The sequence below is a fragment of the Ictidomys tridecemlineatus genome, chromosome 1, assembly GCF_052094955.1.
Source record: "Ictidomys tridecemlineatus isolate mIctTri1 chromosome 1, mIctTri1.hap1, whole genome shotgun sequence".
Lineage (NCBI taxonomy): Eukaryota > Metazoa > Chordata > Mammalia > Rodentia > Sciuridae > Ictidomys > Ictidomys tridecemlineatus.
Genome location: NC_135477.1, coordinates 76,354,442 through 76,381,080, shown reverse-complemented (window position 1 = coordinate 76,381,080; position 26,639 = coordinate 76,354,442). Strand labels below are relative to the sequence as shown.

Below are 26,639 nucleotides of genomic sequence, written 5' to 3'. Positions count from 1 at the left end.
CTTGCTGAGACTGGTGGAGTGGGGGTGTCAACTGCAGGGGCATTGGCAGGGCTGAGAATCAGAACCTGCACGTTGATGAAAGGTGGGGTTTTGTGGGTGAAAAGCCTGCATGAAGGAGTCGCCTCAAGGGCCCCTGGCAAACTTGTTCCACCTGCTGTGGTCTCTGAGCCCCACCAGACCCCCAAGATCCTCACCTCTGGCTGGAGCCCTGCACTTGTGCCTGCAAAGAGCCAGCAGTTTCTACAGCAGAGGAGGGAGGGTGGGGGGCTGTTCCCAGGTTCTGTGAGGTTTACTAAACCCTGTCAGGTTTACTTTCTGACAGGGCTTCTGATGGATCCAGCCATTATGGGCCCCTCCCAGTCCCTCCTGTATAAAAAGTCCGCTTTGGTCTCTTGCCCTTGTATCTTTAGTCCTTGAGGCTGGTTATGACCTATCTCTTGTCTGTGGCGTGTTGAAATGGACTTCTCAATGTTGTCTAGGAGGAAATTAGGGTTGTTTCTCAGTATCCATGTGGGATTGGCTCCATGATCCCAAAACCGGTACCAAAATCTCAGGATGCTCAAGTCCCTTGTATAAAATGGCAAGATATTGACAAATCACCTACCCACATCCTCCTGTATACTTAACACATTTCTAGATTATTTATAGTATCTACCACAGCGTAAATGCTATGTAAACAATTGCCATACTATATTGTGTAGGAAACAATAACAAGGAGAAATTCTATACATATTTATATATACACATGATATTTTTTAATATTTTTGGTTCATGGTTAGTTTAATCTGTGGATTCAGAACCCAAGGATATGGAGAGTGGGTTGTAAAACAGGGTTTCTGTGGACTCCTGGGGTGCCCTTCCTCCATAGAGGCAGAGCCAAGAGAACCCTTAGAACCTGCATGTATGATTAGTCAAACAATTATTCTGTACCCCCATGGTCCCATTTGTTTGAATTGTGGTAATAAATCTTATAAAACTAATCAAAACATTATAAACACAAATTGAATGTTTAGTCCAATTGCTTATCTTCCTTTTGTTAATTCATTACCTTCTCTCTCAGTTTTAGCCTTTCCCCATTCAAGCATATTTATTTTATCAAGAAAGGGATGTGATAAGGCAGGTACAAAAGAAAGCAGATTTTTTTTTTTTCTGGACTTGGTCACAGCGCCAAAGAAGGCAGCTGAGCAGAGCTGAATGGAAAGGCCTTGATGAATGATGTAGTTGCCATGAGAGTTAAACACACCCCTTTAGAATGCATGAGGAAGGTGAAAATATCTTGTAATCTCATGTAAATTTTCCTAATTCCCAGAACCACCATTAGCATTTGGAACATGTTCTTTGAGACTGCATCTATGCAAATGCTATGTTTTCTGAAGAAATATGTGTGGTACTGAAATTTAGTTTTCATTTAAGATGTCAGTGATATTTTATCATGGCAATCCATATAATTCAATCCATTTTAGTGTTTTCAATGGCAATATTTAATTCCACATTATTCTCGCTTGATTGTAGGCAGAATTTGTTGAATAAATCCCCTCTCATGGAAAGTTGTATTTTTGCAAACAAATTGTATGATATATCTCCTGTATAGAGCATCTTCCACGTACAATTATTTGTGATTTTTCAATTTTACCATTGTGCAAAAAATGCAGTGTTCAATATATTACATGAGATATTATAAAATGGGCTTTGTGTTAGATGATTTTGCCCAACTGTGGCCTAATGTAAGTGTTCTGGGCACCATTAAGGTAGGTGAGGCCAAGCTATTGTGTTCAGTAGGTAAAGTGTAGTAAATGCATTTTGACTTTAGATGTTTTCGACTTAAAATGGATGTATCAGGTCATAACCTTATCATAAGTTAAGGAACATCTGTATATATGTTTAAGTACCTGAGAACATGTTTCTATATTATAAATTCATAAGGTAGAGCCTTAGTCACAGTATATTTTATTTTAATAGATGGATGACATTTCCCTCCATTAAGTTTGTATCAGTTCATAGCCCCCCTCAGTGTATGTAAGAGTTTCAGAATGACCTTTTCAGAAGTTCAGAAAACCAAAACCAAGACTTAGGAACTTGCCCAATGCAGATGAAGCCATCAAAATCCTTGGATGACCCATGTGTGAGGGGATTTTCCTAAGGGGATTGTAAGATTTCAGGACTAAATAGAGACTGAGAAGAGTAAAGGGTGTAAGGATTGAGTGGCTCAGGCAAGAAACGTTTAGTTAGCTAACATGACAGAAGGAAAACACGCCTGCGACTAAGTTAATTAAACCAAGCTGTATTATTTTTCTTGGCATTCTTTGCTTCCCCTTTATAACTAGTCTTTCTGGAAGGCAGCCTGTGCTCTGTCCCTTGTAAGAAGCTGATATGTCACCCAGGAAGGGGGCACCGGCTCCCCCTTTCCCCCTTGATGGTGGATTCACCCACCAGATTCCTTGATATTTTTGTAACTGGTTTTTAAATTTCATTTCACACATGCTACAGAGGGTTTTACTTTTTCATATGTCTTTTATTAAAACGATTTCTGGAAAACATGCTGAGCTGTGGCTTTTGGAAACAACAGGGGTGGAATGCCGCCTGCCTCATAAAAACATAACCAAAAGCATGTTGATGAGTAAAAGGCTGGGCTTCCAGGGCTGGCCAAGTGCATCTTTGGAGCGGGTCCTTCAGAGCAACTGCAGGATCACTGTTATTGGCCAATGTGGTGTTGATGAAGCAACAGCAAAACATGCATTTTTTTTTCACGCCTGACAGAACCAACTCTTTGACAATCATCTTTTATAAACTTGTCAACCACATCAAGAACCCACTGGCAGAATTCATAATGTCTTGAAGGTTGTGCATTGTGCATGATACCTGGACTTGGTAAGCACTTTCTATTCTATTTTCTTCCATGAAATATGTTGGTGATCAATAGACACAGCTAAATGCATCACAGAAACCCAGGCCAGGAGGGCCATGGGCCCTGGACTCTCCTTCACTGCTGGATACACAATACCTTGGATAAGGCCAAAACACATTGCCAAGGTTCCTGCTTGGCAGAGCCAAGAGAACCCTTAGATGATTTTCTGGACCTATGTTAAATAATCTAAAACATAGCAGGAGTGCCTGTCAGAGCTGCATTTCTGCAGGCTAAAGGAGAGGCCACTGGGTGGTGTCACAATGAAATGGAGAACCATTGGCAGAGCAGAGCTAAAAATCTACAAAGGAGGCAAAGCCAGGTGGGATGATGAGAGTGGGAAGAAGAGAGCAGGGAGAGAAGGAAGGAAGGAAACAACTAGCGGTACTACATGCTGCCAATGGCAGAGATGAGGAGAAAGGAAAAGGTTTCCTCTGTGGTTAGCAATTAGGAGGTTACTCGGATGTTGCCAGGAGTGACCTCAGTGGATGGTTATGGCAGCAGCTCTCTGCTACAGCTTGCTCCTGTATGTTTTTTGTGCCTTCTCCTGTCCCCCACAGAGGCCTCCTGGAAATGATGCTGGTCTCTGGAAGAGCTTGGTTCATCAGCATGTGCCACAATGAGCTACTGAAGACACAGTTGCAGGGACCCCATACCTTCCCTTTGCAGCTGACTGGGATGGTTATGGGGAAATAAGTGCTTCAGTATCTTGCCTTGGGACCCTCTGTGCATAACAGGACTCTGATGGGGACTAGTGAGTTTGGAACTTCAGGCAGGATGGCTATCCACTGCCCAGTTGTAACACACTGTTTCTCTCTCTCTTCTCTAGAGTGTGGGGACCAATCCTCTATCCCCTTCTCTCTCACTTCTTTTCTCCACTTCCCTCGGGTCTTCCTGCCACAGAGAAGCATTGAGAGGAAGCTCCCCTCCCTTATCAAGTTTTAAACTCAGTCCAGAGACCTAGTTAAAGGACAACAGACTCCCAGAAACCAGGATGGTGCTCTGAGGATGCTGCAGGGATGTGGAGGCAGGCCCTGCCTGTCAACACTCAGACCGCATTCTGAGGCTCTGAGGGCCTCTGGAAGCCAGATCGGAAGCTGAGGACATTTGAGTTCATTGTCTGAGGGTCTTAGAACGGAGACTACAGATCGTCTCTGCTTATGGTTCAACTTAGGATGTTTCAACTTTATGACAGTGCAAAAGTGATAGGTATTTGACAGAAACGGCACTTTGAATTTTGATCTTTGCTTGGGAGTAGTGATGTGCAGTACAGTATTCTCTCAAGATCTGGGCTGATGTAAGTGTTCTGAGCATGTGTAAGGTAGGCTAGGCTAAGCTGTGATGTTTGGTAGGTTAGTGTGTTAAATGCATTTTCAACTTGAGGTATTTTCAACTTACGCTGAGATTATCAGGATGCAAACTCATCATAAGTGGAAAAGCTTCCATGTGAATGATCGCTAAACTGATGCAGCACTTACCATGTACATGGTTCTAACTATGTGTATGCATGCTTAAGTTAAACCTCACAAAGGCTAGAGATTTATCTATTTTTGCCCACTTCAGTGATGAAGAAATTGAGGCACAAGTGTAAAATTGACTTGCCTGAGACCTTTAGCCAGTCAGAGGCTGGGCTGTATTCTTAGGTATTTCAGCCTGTGAAAGATCATGGAGGTAGTAAAGTCTTTACAGTTAAACAGAAATGGGTCTCTGCCTGGCCCCCAGGACTGACAAATGAGTTATAATATGTACGGGAAAGCCTTGTGTGATTGCACTTCACTTACTGCACTTCCAACACACTTTGATAGTATTAGTCAGCATTTTGTCACAGTAACCAAAATAATCAATAATTTAGCAGAAGAAAAATTTATTTTGAGATCACAGTTTCAGAGGATCCAGTCCATAGTTGGACAACTCTCTCTCTCTGGATCTGAGGTGAGGCAGAGCATCATGGCAGAAAGGCATGGAGGAGAAAAGCTACTCAGCTCATGGCAGCCAGGAAGTAGAGAAAGAAGGAGGAGTCAGGGTGGCAAGATTTAATTCCCCAGGGCACATCCCCAGTGACCTACTCCCTCCAGTCATGCCCCCACCCGCCTAGAGTTACCACAGAGCACAATAGTCCTTTCAACTTATTAATCCCTCAAATGAACCCATCAACTGGGTGACAGGTCTTTTACCTCCTTCATTAACATAGGAATTTGGGGGGACTCCTCATATTCAAACCATAAAGGTGATTTTTTTTTCCAAATTGAATGTTTCTGGAAACCATGTTGATTGTTTATTAATGCCATTTTCTAACAGATAATCATTAGCATTTTTCATAATGAATTAATGTTTTTCAGTACTGGGGGTTGAATCCATGGCCTGCACAAGCTAGACTAATGCTCTACCACTAAGCTACATCTCAGGTCTAATGAACTATTTTTTCATTAGGTCATGAACATATTTTTAGACATGATCCTATTGAACACTTAGTATACTATAATACAGTGTAAACATAACTTTTGCTGTGCAGGGAAAGAAAAAATATTTGTGTGACTCACTTTATTTGATAATCACTTTATTTTGGTGGTCTGGAATCATATCTGTAGTGTCTCTGAAGTGTGCCAGTATACACCTACACTATGTATATTATAACATGTTTGTTACAACATAAAGTTTATTGTATATGTGCTTAAGCATATAAACATTTCCACATATGAATATCACATTTTAAATCTTTCTCATCTCCCTTAACTTGGTACTGTAGTGAGACCTTTCAGGCATATGTATATGCATGCACACGCATGCCAAGGACAGGGGAAAGCACAAAGCCCAGCTTCCCCACTCTATACCATTCTGTGTTGCTGAGAGTGAGTACATCATACCCTCAAAGACAGCCTTAACGGAAAAAGCATCTGCAGGCCTCACATGCACCTCAGACACAGGTGACACAGAACTTGGCTTTGACTCCCAGTTTTCCTCTATCCTTCCCAAAAGGGAGAAGCAGATGAGAGACATTAGACATGTTGATATAATCAAGTGATTTTCCATGCAAAACCAACTACTTTTCACTTTGTGGTTTGTGTCTTGGAGAAGCTAACTCCTCAGGGCAAATAAAATAAACTCTGAACCATAGGCAGCCAGGAAGTCTACAAATGCCATCCCACTGGGCCAACTTCCTTTCTCAGAGCTATGTCATGTCCTCTGGGGAACCCAGCCCTGCACACTGTCCAGCCTTTTGCCTTAAACACAGATCTCCTGGCCTGGTTGTGACTCCCATAACCTCCTGTGGAGATTTGCTTCCTGGCGTCTTTGACTCTGGTAGCTTTGACTTTGCAAAGTTGCTGTGATGGTGATGATGTAGTGTCACAAAAAACAAAGAAAGCAGAAGATTCCAAAGACCAGTGCAAGTTGCTAGGGGAGCCTTTGTTTCCCTGGGCCACAATCTCATCCAGGCCCAGAGAACAGGCAGGTTTAGCAGGAGACCCCTTCCTCCCTGCCTTAGCTCTGCCCACAGTGTGTTCTGTGACTTGACAAAAGTAATTTTTCTTCCAGACATGAGTTTCCCATCTGTAAAAGTGGAAACACAGTCTGCAACATTCCTGTCCTGAATGCTGATGTTCTAGAACTTTGAGAGCCAGTGCCCAGGGGCAATATTACACACTCATGGCAAACAAAAACTTTTCTGTATGAATTCTAAATTAAAGGATGAAATCCTTGCTTAAATTTTACCAGTTTTATATAGATTTTCCATGTAATAATGTAAAATATAAAGGAAGTGGCTTCATGCCTTCTGGGAATACATGTCTTTTCTTCATCTTCAGAAGCAGCTACAAATTGACTTGTATTAATTAGATTTGCAGCTGTATGTTAGCAAAGGATGGTCAGTGGTGGTTATCTTATCTCTTTACCCTGGGACCAGTTTTTAAAACAAAAATTATAAAGTGGATATAGGAAGAAATTGGAGTTTTATAATTCTTTATTATCACTTTTTATCAAAGCAAATCATGAGTAGATCTAGATTTTTGTGAATAATCATTGTAATCTGGAAACATACTCAAGATTTTCTATGCATTTAATCTCATTTGTTCTTTATGCTTACCCTGTGAGGAAAACTCCATTATTCTAGTTTATTGGGATCCGCAGTTAAGTAAACTGAGGCATGACCAGGTTTGGGACCCTGCTCAAGATCACACAGTTAAGAAGTGATGAAAATGTGCAGAAGTAGAGAGTAGATAGAGGGCACCAGAGGGTAGAAAGGGTAAGGGAAAGTGAGGATGGAGAGAGATTGGTTAAATGTACAAAAACATAACTAGATAGGAGGAATAAGTTCTGGTGTTTTATTACAAAGAACAGTGTTATTAACCGCATTATATTATATAATATGATATAATTAATAATATTGTATTGTATAAATCAAATTAGCTAGAATATTTAAAATAATATTCTAAAGAATATATTTATTTCTAAAATAAAGATATAAATGTTCAAGATAACAAATCCAGAGTAAATTACTACATAAAATATACCTGTATCAATATGTCCTACTGTACCCCATAAACATGTATATATGTCCATTAAAATAGATTAATTTTTTAAAAAGAAATAATGGAGATGGACATCAATTCCAAGTCGGCTTGACTTCAGCTCAGTGGTTTTCACAGTGCATCCCCAATCAGCAGGGATAGCATCACCTGGGTATTTGTTAGAAATGCACATTTGTAAGACCCACCCAGATCCCATAGAATCAGGAATGTTGCAGGGAACCAGCAGCCTATTTCAACAAGTTCCCCAGGTGATTTGGGGGCATGCTGAAGTTTGAGAAATGCTGCTCTAGAATCAAGGCTTTTGCCATTAAACAAGTCACTTTCCCAGACATATACTCTGTGGAAATCAAATCATGCTTAGTTGTACTTAGTGAGTCACTAAGCTTCTGCATCTCTGAGCAGATCGATGAGCTCATCATCCTGGGTGTGGGCTTCTTGTATCCAGATGCTTTGGTTTGGATATGGTTTGTCTCCCTAGGGTTCACTGCTGGAAACTTGTACCCATTGTGGATCATGTGGAACATGATTAGGTCATGGGTACATCACCCTGAGAGGAGATTAATAGAGTTCTCACCAGGTGAATTTTCCCAGGAGTGGATTGTTATAAAGAGAAGCCACTTCACACTAGGTCCCTTATGCAGGCAGTTGTTTCTTTACCTACTATGTTGTGACAGCCAGCAGCCCTTTTCAGAATGCTGGTGCTATATTGTTTGAGACCTCCAGCCACCAGGGTCATGAGCTAACAGATCTCTTTGTTTTATGTTAACCAGCCTCAGGTATTTTGTTATACTTACATTAAATGATCTAAGACACTAACCAAACAGGAAAATGAAACATCCTTCCCTGCCCTTTGCCAATTACATTGACTTTCCTCAATTTTAGCCATCTTCATTTGGCCAAATTTCATGGATAATTATGTGAATTCTACCTGACTTTGTCTGTGTATATAAGATCCATATCCTTAAATCTACTTTAATTAGTAAATAGTTAAGAACCAGTCTCTAACTTAATGTGGCTGTCACACAGAACAAGCAACCTGAGAGCAAAGGAAGATTAGAAACAAATATTTATTGCTAACTGAAAATTTTCAGTGAAGGTAACCTGCTGTATCCATAAAGCAATTAATCCACTATAGAAAAAATTCAGTAGCCCTAAGAAATTAATATGAAACACATCTTAAAGCAACAAACAGGAGAGAAAATAGATAAAGATGGTACGGTGCACACCCCTTTTGCTTCCATTCCAAATCCTGAAAAATTCCAAAGTAAGCATTTTATAAAATCAATAATACAGCTAGGAAAAAAAGCACAACAATAGAGTAGACTAAAAACGATGAAGAATCCTTAAAAGATGGAAAATAGATGGGATCAATTTGATGAAGGAAACTATCAGCCAAATTAACCTAGGAAAAGACTTTTGCAAAAGGTGGGTACAATACACCAGGTGTTGGAACCCAAAAGGTAGCAAATGAAGAAGCAGGAAGGGATCCTGGGACATAGGCAGGAGATATATTGGGGCAGCAAGTAGGGCAGCTGGGAGGACAGACCTGACTCCTGCCCTATTGCTGTAACTGGGTGGAGATAGTCAGTTGGGTATTTGGGCCCAAGATTTAGGTAGTGACCTAGCATCTGAATACCCCCAGAAGGAGCTAGATTGCATCTCCCACAGGAGCATAGTGTGTGAGCACCTGGCCATTGACCCATCTCGGACATCTGCTATATCATAGCAAATAGGTCTTACCATACAGTGAACGCGGAATTCAAAGGTGAGCTGACACCAAGAATCACCAAGCACTGAGGAATTCAGTACCAGTAACAGAGGAGCCAAGGTCAACAAATAGGATGTTCAGGGCATTGTACCACAATATTTCACATTCCTCAGGAATCTGAGATGATATTGATCTCCTGAAGCAAGTACAGGCTACTATGAAAAAGAAATGATTACAGTTCTTCGAAACATGTATGTATGTAAGTACATGTAAATACGAACACACACCCATCATCATCATATACTGATATACTAAGTATACCACATTGTAAATGAGACTAAAAAAATTCCTCCTGAAAAGACAACAAAGAAAAAAAATGGGCATGATAATTTGAAAGTTAAGGAATGTAAATAGATGTCTACGTTCTCCAATATGTCCAGAAGTTCAAAATATGGAAAATAAAGAGCAGAGAATATGCAAATAAATAATTGAAGAACATTCTCCAAAGTTAGAGAGGAAAGATCACTTATGTTAAAAGATTTCAATAAATGTCCAGCTATAAAGAAAAAGTTGCTAACTTTAATAACATAAAATTTATAATTTTAATATGACAAAAGCAATCAGAAAGCAAATCATAAACTGGGCAAAAGATGGGGCAGACTACATGAAGAAAGGAAAGCCAGATTGGCAAGAAATACAAAAGAAAATTCAGGCTCTTCCAGAACCAAGGAAAGGCAAATTGTAACAGCAGCAGCAGAACATTGTTGTGCCCATAAGATTTATAAAAATTAAAATAAAGTTGGCATTAGAAAGGATGCAATTGGTGGTAGTAACAAATGGCCTTTGAAGAGAAATTTGACATTATCTGTTAAATTTTAAATTTATTTTGCCATTTTAAATTTTGGTTGACATTTTAAATTTTAGCTAGAAACTTTGGAGAAAGTTAACATGTACACAAAGAGACATTCATAAAGATGTTCATCGGTGTATTGTTTAAAATAAGAATAAAAGAAAAAAAGTAATTATCCTAGAATGAATTGGAGTTCTGTAGATACCCAAATCCATGGATGCTCAATCCCTTCTACATAAAAAGATGTCATATTTTCATATGCCCTATGCACATTCTCCTGTACTTTTAACTATTTCTAGATTACATATGATACACAATACAATGAAAATGCTGAGTAGCTATTATACTATATTGTTCAGGAAATCATAACCAAAAAGTCTGAATATATTCAATACAGAAGCAACTGTATTTCTTTGAATATTTCTGATTGGCAGTTGTTTGAATTTGTGGATGCACAACCTGTGGCTGTAGAGGCCTGACTGTATTCAAATAGTCACCAACAAAAACAGTATCACATGGAATTCAAATGTACCTGCACCATGAAATGCAATACAACAGTTTAGTTAAGCACCTCTTATTTACTGACCTGGAACTATTTCTATGGCACAGGTAAAAAAAAGAAATTTGGAGATGATGTATGATATGATATTAAAAAAGCTAAATGTTTGGTGTGTGAAGATGTATATAAAATGATAAACATCTAACTGATAATCCTTGAGGATGGAGACAAAGAATTAAAAGTGGAAACTTTTATTTTAGGGGTGATTAAGAGTATTTCAGATATAACATATTGAAAACAGCATATTTCTGTATTCATGTGATTAACAAGATAGAAATCATAACAGGAGGAGTCAGAGGCAGCAGAACAGGTCTAGGAGAGCTGCTGTATTTGTTTGTAGGAGCAAATCTGAGCCTAGGCCTTCAAGGCTACACCAGAGTGGGCAGTGCCTCCTGTCTCCTAGGAGGTCCATCTCAGGTAGGCTCAGGTGTCCTCTATACAGCCTTGCTGCTGCAGAAATAGAGTGTGGGGTTACCAGCACTTACCTCTGTGCCCCCTTGAAAGAATGCAGCCCCCTGGAGCTGGCCTTGGGAAATGTGAGGCAGCCAGAGGCTTCCCTACCTTTTCACTTTGTCCCTTAAATGGACACACTAGACTTCCCTAGTGCCACTGGGCCCAGTGAAGACCAGACTCCTAATGGCTTGAGATTCATGAGAGAGACGACGACAGAATAAACACACAAACCAAGTGACACTGAGGATATAGAATCTACAGTGACATGCTTCCATTTGAGGCCTATCAAGTCACACCTGCTGCTATAGTTTAAATTTGTCCCTCAAAATTGGTATGTTGTAAACTTAGTGCCCAGTGCAACAGTGTTGAGAGATAAGACCTTCATAATGTGATTATATCACGAATTAATGCTGTTATTATGGGGGTGGATTTATCATGGCAGTGGATTTATTAGAAAAGCAAGTTTGGCCTTCTCTTGTTCTCTCTCTCTCTCATATGTACTCTCTTGACCTTCAGCCTTCTGCCATGGGATGATGTAGCTCAGAGGCACTCACCAAATATGAACTCCTGGAACTTATGCTTCTAGCCTCCAGAACTATAAGGAAAATAATGTTTGTTCTTTACAAGTTACCCAGTCTCAGGTATTTTTTTTAATAGAACCTCAAAATGGACCAAGATACTTGACTTACCCTGGTCAACTTTTGCTCTCCCATCACCCAGGGAGAAGGTGAGTCTTTGGATACCTCCCTCCTACAGTGTCTCCAGTCCCACACAGCTGTTCTTATACCTGTCCCCTAAAGCCACCCTCTGTATCTTGCATCTTTGCAGTCATTATAGGAGAAAAATCCAACAATTATTAGGAAATAAGTGAGTCCTCCTTTCACCCATTGAACCTGGATATTGGACTCCAGTCAGCCCCTGGATAACTAACTCATCCAAAGGCCATGGCTATTCACTCCTGAGGGGTTTGTTTGCTCTGAAGAGTGCCTTCTGTGTGTACTGGAAGAAGTGGAAGCTGGCTAGATTCCAATAGGACCTTCCAAGTAAGCTGTGAAAATGTATCTTGTTATTCTTCCTACTGGCTCCTGGTGTGCAATGCCATGACACACATGTAACACATGAGCACACACAGGCACACACACACACACACACACACACACACTACATCATGCATGGATATACTACACAATTATGTACCATCCATACCGTGCTCACACTGAGTATATCACACACTTACACAGGCCATACATACATACAATATTATATGTAGTATGCACACCAGACACACCACACACGTCACACATCTTACCATACCAGACACACACAACATAAAACATAGCATATCATATATACCACACATATTAATGCCATACCAGATACACTCATCATATGAACATACATGCCAAACACATCACAGCATACACCCACAAGTATAACTAAACATGCCACAAACCATGCTATATCACATATGCTATTGTATGTTATACCATATACACTTACAAGGCATACCACACCCACCATAACACACCCTGCTCCCCACACAAACCATCTCAACATACCACACCATATACACACATCATATATATATGCACTTTACATGTATGCATGTGATATCACTTACAAACACATATCACAAACATTCTCATGTCCAACTCACCACACTAGAAACACCACACACATATCATAGGCACACATACTATCTACCACATCATACATCCACATACCACATATAACTGCACACAACTTACACATTCTCTGTACCCATCACAGACATACGCACACATATATACATAGACACATACATTACAAATGCACCCCACAGCTCCACACACTCACCACAGACACATACCACACACATAGACACAAACCACAGAATGCCACAAAGAACATATTCCAAATACCTAATGTGTATCATCTATACCACAAACACATACTCACAACCACATCACACAAAATTTCAAAAACAAATATCTTTCCTAATCTAAACTTACATCAGTTAAAAGAACAAATTAATTCTAAAAGAAATGACATTGAAATATGTTCACTTTTCCTCTCCACCAAATAACTGCCTTTTATGTTATCATGTGCTTAGTTTCTCATTTTTCTTTCTTAAATGGGGTCTTGGAAGCCCAGACAAAGCCACACTGAATAAACTTCTACACACACACACACACACACACACACACACACACACACACACACGAGCTAATTTAATCTTCTCCCTGGCCATGTCTATGACTGTGGCTATCCAGATGGGATATGGAGAGGTAGGTGGAGGGAAGGAAATCCAAGATCTGTCTTTCTCTTCAAATACTTGTTGTATGGACACCACTTTATTTTTTACAAATAAAGCAAAATATAAGGCCAAGATTGTTTTATTTTGTGTTTTGTTTTTAAAAATAGAAATGTTACCACTGGAAAATATAAATTCGATGGATACCTTGCCAAATTCTGAACACACAAAAATGTACAGATGTTACTGGATCAACCCACTGGAGGAAACAGATAAAACAGGAAGTGTCAGATATATGATAAAAGTAAAAGATAAGATAGCAAGATATGACTGAACATATCAGTTACCAGGATATAGCCAGCAAATAGGTGGGATAAATATTCTTATCCAAATGCAAATTATCATACTGTGCTTTAAAAAGCAAAACCCAAACATATCCAAAATAAATTGAAGCAGAAAGTTTGAGGCTTTGACACCTAAGAGATGGGCAAAGATCTAACAGATAAATTCAAATATAAATATAGAGAGGTAAGTTATACTAATGTCAAATGTAGAAAAAGGCTAAACATAGTAAGTGGGGCTGTTTTTATTAATAACATGCAATCTACAATGATGGTGATACAGTCCGAAATATTTTTATTTTAAATACCAATCTCAGACGAAATTATGCAAAATATAAAACATTTAAGACAATTAGAAAAAACTGTTTGGTTTTGAAGAATTTTAGCACATTGCACAGGATTTTGCAGATAAAAAAAACAAGAGGACTTGAATAACATAATTAACAAATATGAATACCTTAATAATACAATTAATGAATTTAACATACCAGCTACAAGAAACATGTTGTAATTCATAAAGAGATAAATCACATTCTTTTAAAATATTACTCTATAAATACAATCTTTGTAAATGTTGATCTTGAACCCATCTTTATAAGCTCTATTCAATCTTCATAAGCTCTATTTTAAATAAAGCAGACATTTACAAGCTTTCTTCTCTGATCATATGTGATAAAATTAGGAAATAATAAAAAAAGAATAGCAAAAAAATTTAAACACATGGGGTTATAAATCTATTCTTTCTGCCAAAGAGCCCCGATTTCAGGGAGGATGAACTTTTTCAAAATGCAAATTACTGGCCACCCTCCTCCAGTCCTCTTATATATAATCCAGGTCATACATAATTCTATCAGACATTGATGAAATAATTAAGGCTATTTTAAAGGTCACAAAGCATAGAAATCTTAACTATTTTCTTACACTGATTAGATAAGACTAACATCATATTTAAACTAAAATTCAGCAAAAATAAAAGCATCTTTAGAGCTTCTTTATGAATGTAGGTATACTTGGCAATACTCTACTTTCACATCAAACCCCGGAAAATTTCAGAGAATAATATAACATCAGCTACCCAAGATTTAGTCCTAGGAATGTGGATATGTTGTTAGTATGAAATACAGTAATATAATTTTAAGTTATATTAACATAAACTAAATTAATATAATTAATATAAATTAACATGATTGAGTTACTAAATTTATAGTAATATAGTTTTTAATATTTTCATGCAATTAAAGGAGAAAATCTAGGTGATTCTCTCATCAGTTGCTTAAGTGGCAGATAACAAAATTCAAAAAAGGCTCCTTGCTGTCTTTTTCTCACATTATGGAAAATTTTAGAGAATATTCATCAGAAATACTCATTGATCATTACCACAAAGTGAAACATATTAGGGATCCATGGGATAGACAGGAAGGAAATAAGGATGTCCACACACAGTATTGCATCTCAGCCATGATTTAGCAACTTCAAGAAGGAAAGAGTGGATTAGAGATGTAGCTCAGTGGTAGAGCAATTTCCTGAAATGCATGAGACCCTGAGTTTAATTCCCAGTACTACAGAAAAAAAAATCATATAAATAGGGAAAGGAAGAAACAAATTGTTTACTGTATTTAGATAATGCTACTATTATAATACTCTGCAAGATAACACACAAATTTAACAAAATGCCAGTTGCATCCCAACAGCATATATTTCAAATTTCATCTGGAGAAATGATTTTCTGAATCAGCATGTGAATGCTAAGGCAAGTACAAGAGGCACAGAAGGTTGCCTGAGCAGCTTCACAATCTCTCACCATGCTGTGATGTGTTAAGGAACCACCAGGAATACCACAGAGAGCTTATATACATGCAAACATGTCTCTTTAAATCTATGGGAAAGGGACTGATCAGCCAGGGAATGTGTTGTGTCAACCTCCTATCCATCTTAGGGGAAAATAGTGTTACATTCCTACCTTATACCAAAATGAATTCCAGATGGGCTAAATATTTTAATGTTAAAAAGAAAGAAATCATAAAGGCAATAGAAGAAAACAGCTAGTAAAAAGCTGTATGAAGATATAGTTATGAAAGTCCTTTCTGAGCACACAACCAAAATTTGAAGGAATATAAAGAGAAGATTAATAGATGTTAATACATAAAATTTAAAGTATGCTTTGCAATAAAACAAAAACCTGCCATGTGCAAGATTAAGAGATAAAGAATATTGGAGGAAAGAGTGGGCTGGGAATTGGAAATATAGAAATAAGGGAATTGGAAATATATACAAAAGGATTAATATTGCTATTACATAAAAAGATCTTACAAAACACTAAGTTAAACATGCTTGTTTTAAAAACCAAGAAGAGAATACAGACAGGTGATTCAAATAAAACAAAATGTAAATTATCAATAAATATGAAAAAGCATCAGTGAGATATAATTCATGGCTCTGAATCAACTTCAATTAAAAAGAATGATAAATGTTTTCAAGGATTATGTATATTGTTGCTCATTAACTGCTGATGGGAATAAATATTAAGATTGATGTGCAGGCAATGGGTATGAATTCAAATTTCAAAGCAAGCACTCTGCTGATTATAGAAACCCCAGCCTCAGAAACCAGTTCTTGTTTTGCTTTTGTTTTTGTTTATTTAATTTTGAAATGGAGTCTCCCTACATGGTCCATATTGGCCTCAAACTTCTGGGCTCAAGTGATCCTCTCACTTCAGCCTCCAAAGTAGCTGGGACTACAGGTGCAGTCACCATAGCATGCTCCCAGGCACCTGTTCCAAGAAAGAATTCTACTCTGCACAACTACACATTCAGGAAAATGTCATGTGCTTTTTTTCCCCCTTTTTTCTTCTTAACTAAAAAAAGAAAAAAAAAACATATTTAAATGGTCATTCGCTTAGGATTAAGGGGAACTTGTAACTTCTGTTCTGTAAAATATTATACCAAATTTACATATGAATACAATTCTATGCTTACTGACACGAAAGCTCTCTGTAATGACTATTAAAGAAAGGCATCTAGTTAGGGGCTGGGATTGTGGCTCCTCAGTAGAGCACTCACCTAGCATGTGCGGGGACCTGGGTTCGATCCTCAGCACCACATAAAAATAAATGAATGGAATAAAGGTATTGTGTCCAACTACAACTAAAAAAAAATATTTTTTTAAAAAAGGAAAGGCATCTAGTTAAAGAACAGTATGTATAAGTAAACAGTAGTGCGAGCATGTTTAGAAAAGTGTGACCCTAAGTATTAGCAATGTTTAAATTATGACACGCCACAATGCTAAAAGCGTTGTTAGCCTATTGCTTTAAGGAAATGTTCATTAATGTAATGTAAAGCAGCAAGTCAGTCATAGAATGTGATTTATTTCTAGTCTCTATCATCCTCAATTTCTCTCTATACACAGTATGGATTTAAAATGTTAATAGAAATTTTCTTTGGATGGAGAGATTTAGAAACATTATTTCTCTTTTTCAATTTGTATTTCTTCAATTTTCCATGGTAGGTACAGTAGTCATCTAGGACTGCCATAATTAAATACCACAGTCTGGGCAGCTTAAACAACAGAAATTTATGTTCTCACAGATCTGGAGGTTGCAAGTCTAAGATCCAGGTATCAGCAAGGTTGGTTTCTCCTGAGGCCTCTCTCCTTAGCTTGCAAGTGGCAACTACTCTATGTCTTCACATTGTCCTTCACACGGTCCTTTCATGCACATACTCATTCCTGGTGTTTCTCTGTGTTCAAATTTCCTCTTTTTATAAGGACATGGGTCATATTGGATTAGGGCCCACCATACCTACCTCATTTTAACTTAATTTCCTCTTTAAGACTCTTGTCTTTCCTCTTTAAAGATTATGCTTCCAAACATAGTTTCATTCTGAGGTCCCTGGGGGTTAGGGCTTCAGTGCATGACTTTGAGAAGAGGGTACAATTCATCACAGTGGGCATATGTCAATTCCATACAGCGGTCCTCTGTTCTCCTCAATTTTACTTTGTGGTTTTGTTACCTGCTATCATTCAAGGGCCAAAAATATTAAATGAAAATTCTGATAAATAATTCATACACTTAAAAAACTTTTATTACAGTATATTGCTATAATTTGTTCTATTTTAGGCATTGTTAATCTCTTACTGTGTCTTTGTCATAGATACATATGTACAGGAAAAAAAACAGTACATAGAGGGTTTATTACTATCTGTAGATTCAGGAATCCACTGGGGGTCTTGGAACATACACTGTGGATAAGGCAGATTACTGTAATCTGAAAAAAAAAAAAATGTTCAAAACGAAAGAAGAAGGAAGAGACCAGGGGATCGGGTTGGAGCCTTCCTGATATCAGCTCCCATGCCCTTCTCCCACTGCAGAACTGCAGGCCCTGGAGTCAGGAACGCTAATCAGGGCACATGCTGTGCCTGAGCAATGGAAGCAGGTGCATGGCTCAAGCCGTGCTGTGGTGTGCAGCAGCCATTGCTAACACCCCTATGCACCAGTGGCATGAGCCTGGTGGCCTGTGCCAGGAAGGCATCTGTCCAGAGTTCTGACCATGCTTTGAACCTTTTCCCAGAGAAGCCTTGGCATCTTAGAGAGAAATTCCTGAGGCATTCTTCAGAGCAATCCAATTCTGAGAGGACCAGTTCTTTAGAAATGTATGTATTCACAAGGCTGTGGTCCTAATTAGAATAACATATTTCATGCTTATACAATGATATCAAAAGGGACTCTACTATCATGTATAACTTAAAAGAACCAATAATAAATGTATGTATTCAGGTAGAATCCTCCAGATGAGGCAAATGTGCTTTTAGTTCATCCCAAATAGCTTTTTTATTTCTGTGCCACATTACACACTTATGCAGTAAGATTCCTTACTGAAATGTTCTAGACATGGGCTCTGCTAATATTGTGAATTTTGCTAAAGCAATTTTTCTCCCTTGGAGTCATTATGAAGTCCATCAGCTCTGGGGATGCTCTGGGCCTGGCGGGATAGTGGGAGGCCACTCTGTGATGTGCACACCCCCAACCTGACTTTTGGTCAGGAAAGAAAGCCAGGGCTCTGCATCTTTCTGGGTTTCTTTTTGGGTTTCTGATGCTGGATAAAAATGAGGCCACTCAGCTCTACTGGCAATAAAAAGAATAAGTGATGCAGAGATCAGGATTAACATGAAGGAACATATCCAGAAGCATTATTCTTGAGCTTCTCAGTGGCATGGTGGTGTTTGCATAGCCCCTGATGTAATAAATAGAATCATGGCATTTTGACCATATGCCATGGGTCACTGTGTTTATATCATGGCCCAAGAGACTCTGAGTTCCTGATGTGGAGGGCAATCTGTGTAGCACAGGACCCAGCATAGTGCTTCCCTCATGTTTTGAGCTCAGAGAAGTCCATTGGATGAAAAAAAAATGAGCCCATGCATAACAACATAAATAAATAAATAGAGGTGTTTTAAAATGCAAATCAATTATTATCATTCATGTTATTATTTGAGCTTACCTCACCCTGTATTCATCTGGCTACTTTTTTCTTCAGCAGAAGATGCCTAATTGCTGGAAACTATGTTACTCAGCACCTTGCCAGCCTTAGTGACAGACGTACCCTCAGGCTGGGGCCCTGGCTCTGTTCCCTGGAATCATGTGGGCTCAGTAGTTCTGATTCACCAGAGCTGGTTCATTGACTTGTCCTTCTTGACTTAAAATTGTGCCTGACCTAATAATGGACCTAACAGCCCATTATTCTTAGAGTTAAGACCCTGTGGCTATGATCTGAGGAGTTGTGGTGGTCATCATGATTCTGAGAATCTGTTCTATGTGCTCATTTACATTTGATCATAAAGAATAGCCCATAGATTGCCACATCCCTCACAGCCACCTGCTTCCCACTGCCCTGGACCTAATTAATCTCCCTGTGTCAGAAATCTGTTGGTTCTGAGCCAATTGCAGGGGAGAGTGATGCCAACTCGTTCAACCATACAGAACTGAGAGCTAGCGGCCAGCATAAAGGTATCAAGGCTTGGACAATGAAAAGAGGAAGAAAGGCAGAGTACCTGGAATGTTCCTAGACTCTGGGGTAAATCAGTAAGTATCAAATGGGTGATCCTTGAGAGAAGAACCAACCTAAGATTTTTAATTGCCCAAATAAGGAAATAAAAATGTCTACACCAAAGGTGGCCAAGACAATGTCAATGTTTAAGACAGGATTTCAGAGCAATACTTGGAGATGCTACAAAGTGGGGACATGTTGCCATAGTGGTGCTCAGAGTTCTTATCTGAAGGCACATGGATCCTTCCAGATCACATAAATATGCCTACACTGTAGTCACTTAAAAATCCTTGCTAACACAGCACATCAAGAGGAACATGGCATTAGAAAATGCACCAGGAAAAACCATCTATTGTGTGACACACATGCTACTTGGCATATCTCCAGCTTTCTACATCTACCATCAAATGAATTGAAAATTGAGACATAGAGGTGTTTCAAATAACCCACATTTCTCTTTTCTGCTCCACCCCCACCTCCCAACTCCTGTAAAAGCCATAGCCCAGGTGCCCCTGTGCTGTGAGGGTAGGGGTATTTCTGAGGAGGTGGTAGAAGGGAACTAATAGGATTATGCGCCAGAATGGTTGTCTGCCAAGAGCAATTCACTGTGAGAGAAGTGCTCCCACCGCCCTCACCATTTGCACTAGCATTTTCCAAAGGTGGTGAAATGGTTTTAATAAGTTATGTGTAATCAAGTATGATTCAATAAGTTATGCCAATCAGGGGCTCTGCTTGGGTGGGCCTCAAATCAGCCCCATTTGGGGGTTCAGCCTAGGCAATGATGAAGTGCATCCCGTCAGAAATATCATGTGCCCTTTGGCACTGTCTTCACCCCAGGTTGTTGGATCTTCATGAGTCTTGGTTCCTCGTGTGTAAAATGAGAATAACAGAGTAATTGTCCGAGGAGCTAACAGGTGCAAATCCCTTGTCTTGTCATATACAGGGCACCCGCTCAGGTTAGCTGTTACTGTCATTGCTATTATTGCTGTCATTAGGTGGTCACTTTTTGAACAGGGTAATAATCCAAAGTATCACCTGCCTAAGTTAAATCTATCGAGTGATGAATATTTGGAATAAAACAAAAACAAGTATAACATTTCTCCAATAAGTAGGATTTCAGTCCCCAAAAAGAGAAAATGAATCCTGGTGGGAAATAAAAAAATAAAGAGAGGAGTGCTGAATGCTGAATATAAAGAGACCCAGGTCTAAAATAATCTTTTCTAAACTTTGTCAGTGTAAATCCAGTCCACATATAATTGTATTTCTGGGTTAGTCAAGGTTTTACTGCAAATCCAGTAAAGGGATTCAAAAGCAACCGCCAAGACTATTAAGAAAAAGAACATATTGCATTTTATTATTAGTAAATGAGAACATTTTACTTCAGGGAGTTAGTAATTTCTCCCTTTGCCCATTTCAAGTAACTTAAATTCAAATACACACATCAAAGAAGCATGAGAAAGAATGCTTATGAGAGTTGTGTGATGGGATGTGACATGAAAGGTACTTGCACAGGTCATTTCTTCCCCAGCAGCAGTGCCCACAGGACCTCGCTCCCTAAGATGCCAGGAGGAAGGTCACTCTTGAGGAGTTGCTATGCCTCTGGGAGGACAGAGCAAACAGTCACCCTCCTTCCCTGGGGACTGAAGCATGGGGTGTAAATATGTTTCACCCATGTGGTCTCAGTCCATCCCACTTCACCTCATTTTACACCAGAGAAGGAAGTTGCATGAAGCAGCCTTGGCTTCACCAGATCAGGCAACTCGTGCAGGAAGGCAGAGAAGTCGCCAGTGGAAATTGGCCTTGGTACCCTCTGGTCTGTCCAAGGGACACATCGACATTGGATTTGCACTACTAGCAAGAGGTATGAGCTAGGTTGTATTCATCAGCACTAGTAAAGAGGCCAGCAAGAGGTGGGATGGCAGGGGAAAGTTGAAGAATGGGAGAAGAAAAGTAAATGGAAGTGCCAAGAAACTAATAATGTCACTTTACCAAGTGCAGTGTTAGGAGCAAGTTAATGGAACAAAAATAAAAGAATGAGCATATTATTTAAAATTACATTGTTACCAACAGAGGGGCTAGAAATAATCTAATTCTCAAACATTTCAAAGTACAGAGAAAGAGGTTTGGTTGTAAGGAATCAAATCTCCTACCTCTGTGTAAATAAATGGATCTGTAGAGATAAAACACATTATTGGTTATGAAAGTATCCTTCAGAAAGAGTGAAAAATCTCTGTACAGATGCTCTTTGACCTCTGATGGGATTCTCCAAAATAAAGCCTTGTAAACTTAAAGTATCATAAATTAAAAATGTATTTAATGCTTCTACTTATAGAACACCCCAGTTTAGCAACCCAACAGTGTCGGATGTTCATCCCAGGATTATGTGGCTGATGGGAGATGTGGTCGCTGCTGCCACCCACTATTGAGAGAAGATTGTATCACATATGACTGGCCTGCAAAAAGACAGACATTCAATTATTGAAGTACAGTTTCTACTAAATGTGTATCACTTTCACACCATGGTGCAGTTGAAAACTCCTTGAGCCAAACCAGATTAAAACAGGGCCCAACTAGAGTGCGGTTATGAGCTATGGGAGCATCTAGGAATATGCATTCTAAGCCTGTCTTAATATTTGATTTGTTATAATGACCGTGCATTATGTTATTTTACAAAAGGGACATAGGACCAAATTGCTGTGTTTTTAGTCCAGAGGTACTTGCTGTCTTCTCATGAAGAACATTTAAAAGAGAAATACCCACAAAAATTATAAATTGCAGGCTTGTCATTCTGAATGTCAATTGTTTGTGGACTTTGGTTTTAAAATACAGTCTTCGCTATTATTTAGGCTTGGAGGAGGCAAGAGATCAGGACACAACTGCCATTGGAAAGTCAGTTTGTTGTTCAGAGATCCCAAGAGGAGAGGGCCCACGATGCCAAGGGGGGCTGCATGAGGAAGACTCAGGGTTAGATAGAAGGCAAGGAAGGAAACTAAGAGCATTTTCAGTGCTTTCTTTGGGAAGGAATGGAAAAGGCAGAGTAGGCAGGTTCAGGATCAACTAGTTTGATGATTTCAGAGGACTCCGGGGCACAGGCTGTTCCAGTTGGTCTGTCTGCACTTCAAAGGTGCATTGGCAGGTGAGTGGTTCTAACACTGGGAAGCGCAGTCCCTCCAAGATCAGCAAGACCTCAGGATATCAAAGCATCAGAACACAGAAAATTAAATACATATTTAAAACACCTTTGGAAATAGTTTCTCCTGTTAAAACACACCCAGTGTCCATTGCCTAACATCAGCAAAATAACACTAAAAAGAAAGAAGTGATTGCTAGATACTGTCAACCCGGACAGTGGTCATGGACCATTAGCCCATTTGTTGTCAGCTGAGCATTTCCTGTCATCCTCTCATCTGCCTCTGAGCTAGAAGAACATGTCTGGCCCATCCATGAGTAGCCCATCCTCCAGAGTGTAACCCTGCTGGTCCTAAAGCCTTGCACAGATAGCAACCATCTGGCTTGGATTTGGCCAGCCTAGACAAGAGAAATGCCAATCCTGTCCACAGGAGCATGAGACATCTCAGATCACATTAACAATTAATGCTTTCTCTTTTCTCTTTCTTTGTTCTTTCTTTTTTTCTTTTTTCTTTCTTTGTGTGTGTTGGGTATGGAACCTAAAGCCTTGCACATGCTAAGCACATACTCTACCACTAAGTTACACCCTAAATCCCATTTTTTTTGTATTTTTTTTATTACCATACCCTGACTTCCATTCCAGAGCCATCTCCTAGCTCTGTCACAAATGGGGGATATCATCTGTATCTCTGAGCAGTTGTCCCCACTAAGCTTCTGTAGTCTGTCTGAACTTTGATCGCTGTCACTTCAATGTTAATAATAATTTCCATCAACCCCCTGGCCATATGGTAATTAGAAAAAGCTTGAAGACTGGATATAGAGAGCAAAGGTCTCAACACCAGCAGAGGGAAACTAAGTGACAGCCTTTGTTTGGGACCTAGCTAGCTTAGTTAAATTTTCATAACAAAAATAATATGCTGTTGGAAAAAAAAAATCTGGGACATATCAGCCTTTTTCACTTTTCCCAGTGAATGGTTGGCAAAAATCTTGCAAGTTGTTTACTTAATAATTTATTTAAAAGTATAGTTTTGCAACTGCGTGTTTTGTTTGCTTTTTTCCCCCCCACTCTGAGAATCAAGTGTTATAATCAAGCATTGCTTGTTATGATGGAAGCCGTGTGGACGATTTGGACTTTGAGTGATGTCCACCCCCTGGCCTGCAGACAATTGCCTTGCAGGACTGCTCTGGCTCCCTTCTTTACCCTGCCTCTCGCCTTTGGCCTACTCTCTGGTTTACACAGCTCTGCCAGCGGGAAGGGGAACCACTGGACATAAACAATCGCACTAATCCAGGTACAAATGAGTTTTGTGTTGCTGCTCATTTGGGGGCTGCTGGCTTCCTAGGAAAAGTGAAATAATGTGAGTTTATAACAAGAAGTCTTATGAACCGCGTTCTCTTTTAATCATAAACAGACAATTTATCCACTGGGAACATCACATGACTCAAAGAATCAGAGCCTTTGGAAGAGTGATTCATCTGGTTTCATATTAGAAAAAGAGAGGGAGAGAGGAAGGGAGGTAATGGGGGGGGGGTGTCCAGAAAACAAAAATACTAGAGTCCTCCAGAGAATCAAAATCAACAGTGTGTGTGTGTTTGTGTATGATTATATATAGATATAGATAGATATATAAGAGGAAATTTATTATGGCAATCAGTTTTCTTGATTATGGAGACTGAACAAATTTAGGACACACTAGCTGGCAAGCTAGAGAACCAGGAGAGTGGGAAGTGTAATTCAGTCCAAGTCCAAAGAACAGAAAAACAGGGTTGGGTTGGGGGGATCAACTGGCATATGTCCAAGATTCTGAAAGTCCTTGAACCAGGAACTCTGATGTTTGAAGACATAGATGCCCCAGCTCCAAAATGGAGAGAGAATTTGTCTTTCTTCTTCCATTATGTTCTACCTGGGCCTTTAATGCATTGGAAGATGCTCACCGTGATGGTGGGGTCCTGACTTCTTTACTCAGTCCACTGATTCAAATGCCAATTTCTTCTGGAAACACCTCATAGGCAAACTCACATAATGTCTTACCAGCAATATGGTTATTGCTTAACTCAGTCAATTTGACATCTAAATTAATCAGAGTCAAATATCTATCTATTGAGAGGTGGAGAGAAAGAGAGTACCCCCAAGACGCCCTAAGCAGGTAATAATGCACTTAGGGGATTTTCATGTGTTCTACCTTCTCACCAGCTCCTGATCCCAGGAGAAGCCACCTGGACTGGCTCTGCTTGTGTGAACTAATCACTGATGATTCTGAACAACAGAGAAAAGTCCCCTGGTTACTCCATCCACAGATGAAAGCCTGGAGCTGGCTGTGCACTTTCATAAGCTGGATCTCTCACAGATTGGCAGGTCACAGAAGTGCTGTCATTGCTGATCAGTGGGGATATGATGGAGGAGGGTGGATAGAGAGACAGAGGGGAAATGTCCAGGTTTCAAAACTCTGAACCATGCCCAGACATCTCTGTAAAAGGCTGGCTGCCTCCCGTGGCAGAGAGAGAGAGCAGAGACTTGGCCCTTTGGCTGTGGGCATCAGTTTGTCTTATCCGTCTTTCTCCTGAGGGGAAGGCAGTTGAGATTGTTGAATTTGCTAGGCTGGTAGGGAGCAGCCTAACAGAGCAACCCATTTATAACGCACAACAGAGTTTACCCTATGGAAACCTGTAGGGAAATTTTCACCTTATTATGTGAAAAGGTAAAAAGCCATTATGGGTATGGAGATTTGGCATGAAAAATAGGACTTTTTGTGTTTGTTTTGTTTTATATCCAGGGCTGGTTGAGTTTCATATCGTCACCAGCTGAAGCACTCAGAGCCCTTGGGTGGCTCATTTCTGAGCAGCTGATCCCCAAGGGCAAGGCAGAAAAAGGGCCCTCTGCTCTGTCTATCTCTTGGCTTCACATTGGTCGTCTCTTGTAAGATGAGAAGTGAGCAGATGTGCACAGACCCCAAACAAGAGGCCAGGAGAACAGGTTTGGTCGAGGGAGGAACCATCATGAAGGTGTCAGGGAAAACTCTAAGCACCAAGTGGGAATGTGAGAAATGCCAGCGCTGTGGTCTAACCAGTGTTCCTGACACAGAGGAAGGGGCAGGGATGGGCTGCATTTGAATGGCCATTGTGCCCTCTGTAGGGGACCGTTCCCTAGGTAAGGTCCACAGCCTCTCTCATCCCGCCTGCCTCACTTAGCTCCACTGCCAGCCACCTGCAAAGCTTTGCATTTGTACTGAGAACCTATGGTTCTCAGTTCAAGCAAACATCTTGCTTCTCCCCACACCTTGCCCTCTTTCTCAGGTTTCTACCAGGCCCCACCACCAAGCCCGTGCCATCTGCTTCGACTGCAAGTCCTCTGCCAGCACTAGCAAGTCGCCCAGGCAGCCGGCCGGCGCCCATCGGCGAGAGCGCCCTCTGCTGGCTCTATTAGGACTGGCAGGATGGCTGCGTCTCTAGGCTCAACCCGTGGCAGGATGCTATGAACGAAACCGCCCACCCACTCTTGAATCATCTTATGCCATCCGTGGAAAGTAGCTATTCAGGCTCTGCTGGAATATTTGCAGTGACAGAGCTTATTAGCAGTCCACTCCGTTGTTGTCAACACTTAACTCTAGAAATGGCTTTCTTATTCAGAGTCCTTGGTCTCTTACTCCACATCTATCTCTGCCCTTTCAGATCACCCTGAGCAAGGACTGCTCTACTTTTCTTGACAACCCTCTGCTATTTGTTTGTGGCATCATCTTCCCACTTCTTATGCACTCTGAGTTTATGTTCAATTTTAATCCCCTTTATATATACTACTAATTAGTCCCATCAATTCATCCAGTCAGCAAACATTTAATTCTCACTATGTGCCAGGCACGTGCTATTACTATTTGTTCAATCTAAGAGTATATCTTCATG

At 39.9% G+C, this 26,639-nt stretch overlaps 1 pseudogene; it reads right to left on the bottom strand.

Moving 5' to 3' along the window:
- The window catches only part of LOC144367008 (signal peptidase complex subunit 2 pseudogene), a 68,715-nt pseudogene extending 42,580 nt beyond the window's left edge, over positions 1-26,135 (bottom strand).
- Between the last annotated feature and the right edge of the window lie 504 nt (positions 26,136-26,639).